Source organism: Hemitrygon akajei, chromosome 9 (assembly GCF_048418815.1).
Source record: "Hemitrygon akajei chromosome 9, sHemAka1.3, whole genome shotgun sequence".
Lineage (NCBI taxonomy): Eukaryota > Metazoa > Chordata > Chondrichthyes > Myliobatiformes > Dasyatidae > Hemitrygon > Hemitrygon akajei.
In genome coordinates this window covers 92,529,228-92,542,522 of record NC_133132.1, presented here as the reverse complement: position 1 = coordinate 92,542,522, position 13,295 = coordinate 92,529,228, and the positions used below count along the sequence as shown (strand labels likewise).

The following is a 13,295-nucleotide window of genomic DNA, read 5'->3' as shown; positions in this document are numbered from 1 at the left end:
GAGCTCCAAATCCACTAGACAAAAACAAGACCAAAAACTAAAGCTACAAGACCTGCACAAAACCACATAATTACAACATATAGTTACAACAGTGCAAACAATAGCATAATTGATAAAAAAAAACAGACTATGGGCACAGTAAAAATAGTCCAAGATGTTAAAGGACTGCAAGTTCAAAAGAAATCACCACACAGTTTCCACAAGTCCCCAGGGTCCCGACAGACTCGCCATCCCATGCCGGCGGCAGAAGGGAGTACTCCCGCTATGGACTTCCAAGGCGTTGCCCGACTCAGCCTCGTAGACGCAGCACACAATGGCAGCTCCATCGAAACCAACCCCGCAGACGCAGCACACACTGAAAGTGACCTGAGTCCATCGAAAGGACTCCAAGTCCGTCGAACCTCCGAGCCGACGACCATCCCCTCTGGCACAGCTTCTCCAAGCTCCATCCTCTGCCAAGCGTATTAAGACAGCCCCGCCAATGGCCATCGGCAATGCGACCCTGAGGACTGGGGACCTGTTCTTCCCAGCAGAGTCCTGGACCTCATAGTAGCAGCAGCAGCAACGAAGAAGGTCTTCCTGGAATTTCCCAATGTTTCTCCGTGCTTCCACGTCCATTTTCAATCGATTATGATTGCGCATGGCACCCCACTTCACAAATAATGGATCATCAGTTCTGGAGTGGCCGCTGCAAGCTGCGTCACACCGCCATCTTGGATATTGCCTCTTCATGCACAATAAAGCCTCAGTATATTCTTATTCATGCTAACAACACCTGCTACAGCACAATGCCAAGCGGAAGTCACTGTTTCATATTTTTGAGGCATAATACACTAGTACCAGTTAGAGTATCTTCATTTGTCACTACTTAGAGACAAGTATTGGGTGTTGCTCTGCTTCTCAATTTATTGCAGCAGGTATCACACACTACATCAAGCTGAGTGCAAGGCCACAGTTCACGGTCTCATCCATCTGACAATTACAAACGCATTCTATTTTCCAATTCCATCATACTCTGCTTCATTTTACTAATGTACTGCTTCACACATCTTCCCCTGAATATATCTAAACCTCACACTCTTGCTTCTTCTGCAGTGTCATTTCTCCATCTAACTCTTGCAAATAAAAGGTTTTCTGAGTATTCAATTACTAATGACTGTTGTCACCTCAATATTTCATAATTTGAACCGCAGTAGTGTAGTAGTTAGTGTTCCACTAACTACTATTATAGCTAGAACATTCCGGAGTTGGGAGCTCATTTCTGGCACCATTCTGTTAGGATTTTCTGCATGTCCTCCCTGTGGAATATCTGGCTTTCCTCTGGGTGCTCTGGTTTCCTCCCACAGTCCAAAGATGTACCAATTGGTAGGTTAATTGGTCATTGTAAATTGTCCCATGATTGGTGGATTGCTGGGTGGCATGACTTCAAGGGTTGAAAGGGCCTATTCCACGCAGTATCTCAATAAATAAATAAATAGTCAAGTGATTAGGTTGGGTTAATCAGGGTTGAGGGGTTGCTGTGTGGCCTGGCCCGAAGGCCCGGAAGTGCATACTCCATATTGTTTCTTGGATTTACTGTGTACCCTATACAGGCACAGCCCCACAACCCCAATCTCAAGGTTGTATATGGTGACGTGTATGTACTTTGTAATAAATTTACTTTGAGCTTTTGAACTTTGAAATAAATAAATGAGCGTTGATGCTGGAAATAGAAAAAAAAAACATAAAATGCCAGAAACAGCAGGTTATCCAGCATCTGTGGAAGGAGTAGAAGATTACTTTCACCATGCTTCTGATTCCAACATAACATGCCCATAGCTCACTATCTCGAACCGTACATCTTTGGAACGTGGAGGGAAACCAGAGCACCCAGACGAACCCTTTAGCAGAACCAGGAAAGAAAGAAAACACATTTTATTTCTCTGTTCTAATGAAAAGGGAAAAATGTGAATATTTCATTTTCTGCTGATACTGCCTGACCTGTGGAGTGTTTCCAGCATTTCCACAGATAAAGATTAGTGAAGAAGGTGTCGCACATCCAGTCACAACAGCCACTCCAGCCCCAACAACTGGTCCAATTTTTTTGTCCTTTACATTACTTTTTAACTTGTATCATAAATGGTTAATATTTGTTCATTTATTTGTGGTAATATTACTTAATGTGCTGTGTGTGAGTTAAATGCACTTTGGTCTGGAAGAACGTGTGTACTGTTGAATGACAATAGACTTGAACTTGAAATTGATCTGTCACATGTACATCGGATATACAGCAAAATCCATTGTTTCTTGTCAATGACAAACACAGTCTAAGGATTGTGCTGGGGACAGCTCGCAAATGCCACCATGCTTCTGGTGGCAGCATAGCATACCCTCAACTCTCTAACTCTAACCATTGTCTTTGTAATATGTGAGGAAACTGGAGCACCCAGAGGAAACCCATGCAGTCACAGGGAGAATATAGAAACTCCTTCAGCAGGAACTGAACCCCAGTCAGTGATCACTGGTACTGTAAAGTGTTTGCACTAACAGCTATATTACCATGCCTCCCTAAAGTTGGTTTCCCAACTGCTAACCTTATATTCCTCCATAGGCTTATATATCCAATAAAATAAACTTCCATCAGTCCTACAAACTTCTGAACACCACAAATGAAGATCAGAAAACAAAGTGAAGATGCTGGAAATCTGAAACAAGAAATAGAAAGTGCTGGAAACACTCAGCAGGTTAGCCAGCATTGGTTGAGAGAGAAGCAGTTGATGTTTCAGGCTGAGAACAGTACTTCCTTTCAGCTTTAGTTCACCACCCATCCCTTGTGTTTGACAGCACTATTTATGTTGTTTCCCTTTGCTGCTAAACAGCAGAAATTTGGAGGGTCTCTATAGAGTGTTAACGTTCAGAAAAGTCCTGATATCTCAGCAGTCCTCCAATTCTGCCCCCAGACCATGCTCTCTTCTGGTTGCTGCCATTGGGAAGGAGGCACAGGAGCTTTAGGTCCCACACCATCTGGCTCAGGAAATTATTCCCCTTCAAGCATCAGGCTCCTGAACCAATGTGGATAACCTCACTCACCTCATCACTGAATTAATTCCACAAACAATGGATTCACTTCAATGGACTTCAAAACTCATGTTCTCAATATCATTTATTGCTTATTTATTATTATTTTTATTATTATTATTATTATTATTATTATTATTATTGTTGTTGTTGTATTTGCACTATCTGTCTTCTTTTACACATTGGTTGTTTGTCCATCTTCGTGAGTAGATGCTATTGTGTTGCTTTTTATCTACTGTGAACCGCCAGAAGAAAATAAATCTTCAGGTAGTATATGGTGATGTGTACGTGCTTTGACAATAAATTTACTTTTAACTTTGAATTTTGAACTTTGTGCCTATTCAGTTCATAAAGCTGCTCAATTGTCCAAAACTGATTCAGTTTTAAATACAAGAGGTTCTGCATATGCTGGAAATAATTGGGCTTCATGGTTCATTAATCATTAGTCACCATTCCACATGACACTACTCTCTCTGCTGGTCATTCAGTTCAATTCTTCTTTGGAATATCATGATTACATTTATCAAATTCTGCTCCTCCATTCAAACTTCAAGTCAAAGCTTTGCCCTTCTTGAGGAGGAGGAGGGAGTTCCTTTTATTCTTACTGATTATTCATAAAATATGAAAGCATAGAACAGCACAGGAAAGGCCCTTCAGCACATGATGTTGTGCCAAACTTTCAACCTATTTAAAGATCAATCTAATGCTTCCTCTCCACATAGCCTTCCATTTTTTTTTTTATCAGCCATCTGCCTAAGAGTTCTTAAATGCCACTAATGAATTTCTATCACCACCTCTCAACAGTGTGTTCCATACACTTTTCACTATGTCTGGCTCTGACACCCCCCTATATTTTCCTCCAATCACCTTAAAATTATGCCCCCTTAGATTAGCTATTTTTGCCCTCAGAAAATGTCTCTGGCTATCCATTTGATCTATGCCTCTTATGATCGTGTACACCTCTATCAAGTTACTTCTTACTTTTCTTTGCTCCAGAAAGAAAAGCCCTAGCTTACTCAACCAATCCTCATAAGACATGTTCTCCAATCTGGACAGGATCCTGGTAAATCTCCCCTGTGTCCTCTCAAAGTCTTTTACATCCTTTCAATAATGAGGCAACCAGAATTGAACACAATATTTTAAGTGTGGTCTAACCAGGGTCTTATAGCGGTCTTACATTACCTCTTGAAAGCAGTCCCCTGACAAATGAATTCCAATACACCATACACCTTAACAACCCCATCAAATAATGTGAAGAATCCTGCTATTAAACCAGTATTCTGCTTTATTAAGCAAGACACTTAACTTTATCCTTACAGAATATTTTGCTGACTTTATCTCCATATCCATTACTCTATATTCAAACCATGTTTAATGTTTCAGTTATTGAATTACAAGAACACACACCTTCCATTCCAGCAATGGTTTGAGCTGTCAGCCCATTGGCAGTTATACAGTACAACTCTATTGCACACAGCAATTGAGCGCTTGTCTCTGGTCTTTGTCACTTATTACAATGCTGCATGGCTCTTATTTTCTTGTTATGCATCTTGATCAGATGGTAATTTGTCAGTCACTGCACCTTGGGGTCAAGCTATGGTCTTTATTTCACTTTTCAATCAGATGTTTTGCTGAGCATGGACACTTGACTTCACGTTTCAAGCCAGATTTCAATCTATTGAACATAGCTTTCTTTTGATTAAATAAATCATGAGCTGCAGTCCAATTTATCTACTCTGTACTGCTTTATGTATCTATATAATGTATCCAATTCTGCTACAGCTTTACATTTTTGAGGACTTAATTTCTATTCAAGTACATGGTTGAATGTTGAAATATAAGCCATCGATTGGGCCTAATTTGGAGTACTGTGTGCACTTCTGGTGACTTTTCTACAGGAAAGATATTAATAAGAGTAAAAGGGTGCAGACAAAATGACAAAATTTACAAGGATGTTGCAGGCACTTAAGGACCTGAGTTATAGGGAAAGGTTGAAATGATTACGGCCTTATTCCCTGGACCGTAGGAGAATGAGGGGAGATTTTATAGATATATAACAAATTATGAGAAATACTGATAGGGTAAATGCAAGCAGGCTTTTTCCACTGAGGTTGGGTAAGACTAGAACTAGAGGTCATGTGTTATGGGTGAAAGGTAAAATGTTTAAGGGGAATGTGAGGGGGAACTTCTTCACTCAGTTGGTGGTGAGAGTATGGAATGAGCTTCCTGCAGAAGTGGTGGATGCAGAACTGATTTTAATGATTAAGAGAAACTTGGATATGCACATGTATGGGAGGGATATGGAGGGCTATGGTCCGGGTGCAGGTCAATAAGACAGGCAGCGTGATAGTTCAGCACAGAATAGAAGGGCTGAAGGGGCTGTTTCTGTGCTGTAGTGTTCCATGTCTATCATTCTATGTAGTTTTCCTTCTGTGAGCCTTGCCATTCTCCATGTAATTAACATCCTGCTATACCAGGTCCTATTGTTGAACACACCATCCTATTACTATCCCCAATCTATACATTTCCCTTTCCAATTAATCAGTTCATGTTTAATTATCATTCAACCATAATTCATGGATACAGCCAAATGAAACAGTGTTCCAGCATGCCATGGTGCAAAACTCAGAACCAATAGTCATACACAGCACAAGGCACATATAGCACAGCAAGCAAACATACGGTCACACACAAAACATACATATATATAGCCCAAGTTCCTGAGCGACTTGTCCTGTAAATTGTTCGTACCTGGGTGTTGGCAGTAAGAACAAACAGTTCACAGCAGTCTGCAGATGAACGTATGCATGCACACTGGCAATCTAGTTTGTTATGCCATCAATTGAACACTGAAGGGCAGCACCAATTGGAAGGGCCATTCCACCAACAGGCTGCAGCATTACTAGGCACAGCATTGTGTAAGACAAGCACTTTACTTCTCAGTGCTCTTTAGTCTTTGGTACCTAGGCAAGAAGCAGGCCCCCAAAACAGCTCTGCAATCTCCTGAGAGAAATGGCAGAGGCTTGTTTTCTCATGGCTTTCTAAGGCGCCAACAGGATAGAAACATAGAAACATAGAAACATAGAAAATAGGTGCAGGAGTAGGCCATTTGGCCCTTCGAGCCTGCACCGCCATTCAGTATGATCATGGCTGATCATCCAACTCAGAACCCTGTACCTGCTTTCTCTCCATACCCCCGATCCCTTTAGCCACAAGGGCCATATCTAACTTCCTCTTAAATATAGCCAATGAACTGGCCTCAACTGTTTCCTGTGGCAGAGAATTCCACAGATTCACCACTCTCTGTGTGAGACAGAAGCATACAGTCGCTGGTTTAGCATCTCCTGGCTTGAACTGTGTACTCTCGCTTATGATGTCACCTGCAGGCTGAATGCAAGAAATAGAAGCAGGAGCAGACCGTCAGCCTTTCGAGCTTGCTCCACCATTGACCAGGTCCATGGTTGATTTTCAGGACAATTTTCCTGCACTATCCCAGATGATTTCCAGAAATTTTCAATTGCCTTTTTGAATATATTCAATGACTAACACCTCATAACCCTTTGGCATACCCAATCCCAAGATTCACCATAATCTGAGTGAAGTGATTTCTCCTCATTTCAGTCCTACATAACTTCCCCTTATTCTGAGTCTGTGAGCTTTACTTCTTAGACTACTAGCAAAGGGAATTGCCATAAGAATTTTGCAAGTTTCAGTTAGATCATTTCCCATTCTTCTAAACTCTGGTGAATACAGGTTTAGCTAATCACTCACTCCTTACCTGGAAAATCCACACACATGAAGCCCATCCAGTGAAGCTTCACTGCACTGCCTCTATTTAAGACATTTTTTCTGATGTGATCAAAACAGCAGGTGGACTCTCATCAAGCTTTCTATATTGTAACTCCAGTAAGACATCTTTGCTCCTTTGCTCAAATTTGTTCATAATAAAGGCCAACATAATCTTTACCTTTCTCACTGCACTGCCATGTTGGTTTCCATCGACTCATTGGACCCTTTGAAAATCAATTAATTTAAAATACTCTGCTTTTCTGTTTAATGCACCAAATTTCACATTTTGTTTTTACATTATATCCAATCCTTTTGTCTTTTCACTCAGCTGTAATGAAAGCATCTGGAACAAAGAATTTATTTATTTAAAAATACAGCATGGAACTAGCCTTTCTTGCCCAATGACCTGTGCTACCCAACAACCCACCTACTCAACCTTAGCCTAATCGCAGGAAAATTTACAATGACAATTAACCTTTGGTACACCTTTGGAATGTGGGAGGAAAGCAGAGGACCTAGAGGAAACCCACATGTTCACAGGGAGGATGTACCAACTCCTTACAGATGACATCAGAATTGAACTCCAAACTCCAATGCCCCAAGCTGCAATTGCATCGAGCCAACCATTATCTTACCCTGACACGCTGAACACAGAACATAGAATATTATAAACCAGTACACTCCCTTTGGCTCAAGATGTCGACTGACTCTTTAACCTCTTTAATCAACCGTTCCCCCCTACATAGTCCTCCATTTTTTTCTATCATCAATATGCCTATCTAAGAGTTTCTCAAATGTCCCTAATTGCATCTGCATCAACCATAATCCAGAGCAGGGCATTTCATGCATCCACTACTATCCGCATAAAACAACTTACCTCTGCCATATCTGCTATAATTTCTTCAAACATCTTAAAATTATGCAGTCCTGTATTAGCTATCTGCAAACATGGTGACTTTTTCAAATTCAACATTAATCTCTAAACTTTGTTCATTCCAAGGGATACATGGATATGTTGCATTTTAAAAATATATAGATTTTATGAGATTTTTATATTTTTGTCTCATGTTGATACTCAAACCACCAAACAAGCCTCTTGAAGCCAAGCAAAATGGAGGGTATAGAGTATATTGCCCTTTATAATGAGCTCACTTGAATAAAGGAGCTTTAATGCAATTATATAAGATCTGATGAGACCACTTGATACTGTTAGAACTGGTAATGAGACAATGGAATATTGAGAATAAGTACAGCAATTGGAGTTGTTCGATTAGACTCTCAATCACTATTTTTCTTGTGGTTTAAATTTCTTTGTGCTTATAACGAATAAACTCTTCTCAGACTTCCAGCTGTGTACAGGTATCGATTATAATCAATGTTTCACTGACAAACTCTGCCATCTTCATGAGGGCTGATGCAAGGACATGGCTAGTTCCGAGGTATTTATATCCCCATAGTCTGACCCTCCAATCAGGTTAGACCTCACCAAATCAGGTTTTCACTTCCCCACCTTGTTTACAAATTGAATTCCAGTTTTTACTTGGAGTGAGACCTTTGTCTTGGTTAAAATTCTTTTCCTCTAGTTTTATTTCAATGGCTTCCTTTATCAGGCGGTCCCAAAAGCCATTGGCTCATTCACAGTAATTTTCTGCCATCAATCTTATGGCCATTGTGAATGCAATATTATACCACCACATCCTGTGTTCCTTGCTGCTCCAGAAAGGACGCATGGAGGAAATTGGCATCAAGGAGCACAGGAGGTGAACCCATTTGGGTTACCCAGAGAAATCAGTGATAGCAGAACATTGCATTAGCAATAGCCATGAGATTGACTTTGATGGCACACAACCTCTGTGCTGCACCAATGGCTTTTGGGACTGCCTAATGAATGAACCCACTGACGTAAAACTAGAGGAAAAGAATTTTAAGAAAAGTGAAGGTCTCGCTCTAAGTAAGATCTGGAATTTGATTGAAAGCAAGGAAGGAGATCAGAAACCTGACTGGATGTGGACTAACCAATCAAGAGGGATGGACTAAGGGGGTAAAAATACCACTGATGAAGATGGCAGGGTTTGTCATCGAAATGTCAGTTATAATCGATACCTGTATCTGCTGAAAGCCCAAGAGTTTCTTTGTCATATACGCTGGGAAAGCGCTAGATCCTTTCTTTTCATGCTTGCTTATTTGTTGCAATCATGATATATTATATATATGAAGGATCATAGGTCAAGAGTCAAGGATCAACTTTATTTGTCATATACATTTATGTATTAGGAATTTGCTGCAGTGTTCTGGTGTGATATGCAACAAAATAAAACAATTATAAAGAAAAAATGATATGAGAAATAAATAGTTATACATAAGTAAAAAATCCTCATAGTTATAGGTTATAAGGTGAAATTTAAAGACCTAGTTCTTTAAATGAATCAATGATATGAAATGAAAAAGAAATTTACTTTTCAGAAATTCTAATAACAAGGTGTCCTCACAATTTGAATGTTCCATTTCTGAATTGCAAAGAAACACTATTAAGATTGCCATGTTGTTAAAGGAATAATTGAGCTTTTTATTGCCAAAGCCTTCATTTTCTCAAGCAAATTCATAAACAGGATGATTATTGTAAAATATTGTTTGTGCCTACTAAATAGGAAATCCTCCAGCAATTCACAACTCAATGAGAATTAATCCCCTGAATTTGAAGACACTGCACAAATTATTAATGTGTATTGGTAATATAACATTTTGTTTTCCAGCAAAATCATTCCTTCAGCATGCTGTAAAGAACAGAATTATTAAAGTGCAAGGTAGTTCATCCAGTTGGTCCTATCTATGATGAATCCCTGCAGAGGGAGTCTATCATCTCCAGTTCTCTGGCTCTGCAAATTATTTTTTCTCAACTGCTGAATCAAACTCCACTTGAAAGCTCTAGTTGTCTTGGACTTCACGACTCCTTCAGGCAATGAATCTCAGATCTTGGTCGCTCTCTGGAGATAAGAAAAGATCCCTCACATACTCCTTTATATTTTTTTTGCCTCAAAGTTTAAATCATTCTCTTCAGTCATTTAACCTTCTGCTAACCAGAATATTTTCTCTCCATTTAGGACAAATGTCCATATTGGTATTACCTGGAGACTTCTCTGAATCATCTCCAATGAAATAACACCTTGCCCTAAGTCAGGAGACCAAGATAGGTTCTCCATATTCTCGATGTAATCTCATTGGTTGCAGTAAGACTCTCCTACCTTACCCCATTGAATTAAGAGCCAATATTGCAGAAGCCTTCTCTCTTACTTGCTCCACGTGTGTGCTAGCTCTCTGTGTTCCATGCACAAGGATCTTTCAATTCCTTCTGCATGTTTCCTCTATTCCATCAGATGTTCTTTTGTTCTTCTTTCTGAATGGCTAACTTTTCCCCCACATTATACTCCACTTATGCCCAATCATGACCAATTTATAAATAGATGACAGTCTTCACGGAACCTACCATCCCAGCAACACACACAAAATGCTGGAGGAAATCAGCAGGCCAGGCAGCATCTATGGAAAAGTGTACAGTCAACAAGGGTAGGGATGCCTACCCTTTGATGGGAGTTCAGTGAAACCATCTCTCACTGCTCCCCCTCTGTGATCTCTGTGACCCTTGGCCTGCTGAGTTCCTCCAGTGATGTGTTGCTTTCCAGCATCTGCAGGTTTCCTCTAGTTTCCATCTTACCCCTCCACTTATTTTTGTCTCATTCACAAATTTGTTAATTCTATATCCACTTACTTACATCAAGTAATCAGTTGTGGTCTTGTCACTAATCTCCATGGCCTTCCTCTGGTCACAATTTTCCATTCAGAAAATGATCCCTATTCTCTCTTCCAACCTATTAGTCAATCCTCCATTCATGCCAATATATTATAACCAACAACCTGTTCAGATTCTGCAGATGCTGGAAATACAGAGCAATACACAAAATACTGGAGGAACTCTTCAGGTCAGGCAGCATCAATGGAGGGGAATAGATAATCAAAGTGTCTGGCGAGGCTCTTCATCTCAGTCCAAAACATCAATTGTTTATACCTGCTTTTTTCTTCTGACTTAACATTTTGTGAGGCACCTTGTATATTATCCAGTCAAGTAAGGGACACAATATATTTTAATTAATCATTTAGGAAATTATAGGTCACAGCCTTGAATAATTAAAAAACATTATTTAGAGATACAGCACAGTAACGGGCCCTTCCAGCCCAATGAGCCTGCACTGTCTAATTATACCCATGGGACCAATTAACCTACCAATCTGTATGCCTTTGGAATATGGGAGGAAACCGGAGCACCTAGAGGAAACCCACACAATTACATGAAGAACATACTAACTCCTTACATGCAGTGGCAGGAATTTAACCCGGATTGTTGGTGCTGTAAAGCGATGTGCTAACCACTAAGCTACCGTGGCACCATATAGCATATATCATACACTTAAATAAATAAGCTTAACAAATTTGTTTTCCCCATTCTCTCTCTGGTCTCTGGACTTTGGGCCTTATTATAATGGTGGCAGCAAACTCCATTATCTCACCAGCAAAGACACATCAGCCTGCCCTTGGGCATATGGGAAGTTAAGAATTACTAATCAAATGCATCTGTAAAGCTAAAACTAGTCAGAGAGCTAAAGGCTTTCTATAATAAAGCCAGAAATAGTATGATGATTTGGTAAAGAAATAAATGACTGGGATAACTTAGAAGAAGAATGATTAATGTACAATTTCAATGATTAGTGTAATAACTGTAGGTGGGGGAATCAATTAGACAGAGAGGATGTTTAGGTGAATAAGCTGTCAACAAAGTGATTTGTAAAGGAACCATGAACAGAGAGATCAGTAGGTCTATGAAATGGAAATATCTTTGAAGTAAGCAACTGAAACTGTTTTTGTAAATAGGCTCTTCTTAAAAGGATTTGAGGAAAGATAAATTATGAGATCTTTTCTGTGAAATAAGCCTTTGAAGCAGGCAGACTGAGGTGTATTAAAATCATACATTCCAGAAGTTGTTGAAGGGCTTGAAAGATAGAGAAGGCTACTTTTCTGACTGTATGAACAACCTGCTCATCAAAAAAATAATTTCCATGCAACTCACCATTAAATACAGTGTGCATATTTGAAATAAGTCACTGAAAATTTAGGAGAGTGATGAAAACTTGATGTAAAACACTTATGATGTAACCTGAAGATCACTAGGATCAGAAGGTAGATATAGTCTTGGAGTTGGTGCCTGGAAAAATGGTTTGGAATAAAGAGGAAAAGAAAACTCTTGATAATTATGTGACATGCCATGTTCCTGATTCATTAAGCTCCACAATTAAGGTCACAAAGTCTGCTTTCCCTACAATGTAGCTCTGACACTGTAGATTACTTCTGAAGAAACCAATATGGAAATGAAGACTTCAAACATAAATTCAACCATTATTCCGCATGGGCATATGTTCTTCTAATTGCTCTAATTCCCAATCTCAAGTCAACGTACTCTATGTGCACTAAACTAGGAATGCCAGTTGTTAACCAGAAATAGTGCAGACAAATTTAGGTTTGTGGAAACACCGCTACATACACAATATCCAAATCTTGGAACATGATACAAACAAGCAGCATTGGAATATCTTCATCAGAAAGATTGCAGTGGCTCACCATCACTTTCATGAGAGGAATTGAAAAATGTAGATGTGTGGGTTAGTAAGTTTGCAGATGATAACAAGATCAGCGGAGTTGTGGATAATGTAGCAAACTGGCAAAGAATCCAGCATGATGTAGATCAGTTGTAAATATGGACAGAGAAGGGATGGCCAAAAAACACTGAAAATCTTTGGGTTCCCTGAACCATATACATCTCCCATTATCTTTACATCATAGTTCATACCTATCCTTTCAGTTGCCTAGATGCTTAGCTCTACAATGCACTTCCTAAATCTCTTCATCACCTTCCTCACTTCCTCTGACATCCACATTCAAACCTAGTTTTAAGTCAACCAGCTTTACCTATTTTTTTAAAGTAAAGTTTAGCTTTATTTGTCATACGTACATCAAAACATACAGTGTACTGCATTGTTTGGATCAAAGCAAATCAGCGAGGAATGTGCCAGGCAGCCCGCAAGAGTTGCCACACTTCTGGCACCAACGAAGTGTGCCCGCAGCTCACTGACCCCAAGTCTAATTGCAGATCTTTGGAATGTGGGAGGAAACCGGGGCACCCAGAGGAAACTCATGCAGTCATGGGGAGAATGTACCACATCCTGAGGGAAAGTAATGGGAATTATATCTCAGCTGGCACTGTAAAGCGATGCACTGACTGTTACACCACTATGCCATACCTGTTGTTAGGTAATGTCTAATTCTGAAGGATCTTATATTGAACTCATTCTAGAAATATATTAATATACAAGTATTTGTTGAACACCTGACATTCTAAACTC

General features: G+C 39.7%; 1 protein-coding gene across 1 annotated transcript in view; it reads right to left on the bottom strand.

Moving 5' to 3' along the window:
- The window catches only part of eys (eyes shut homolog), a 1,854,977-nt gene that overhangs the window by 1,051,533 nt on the left and 790,149 nt on the right, over positions 1-13,295 (bottom strand). The gene's annotated exons all lie outside the window — the stretch shown is intronic.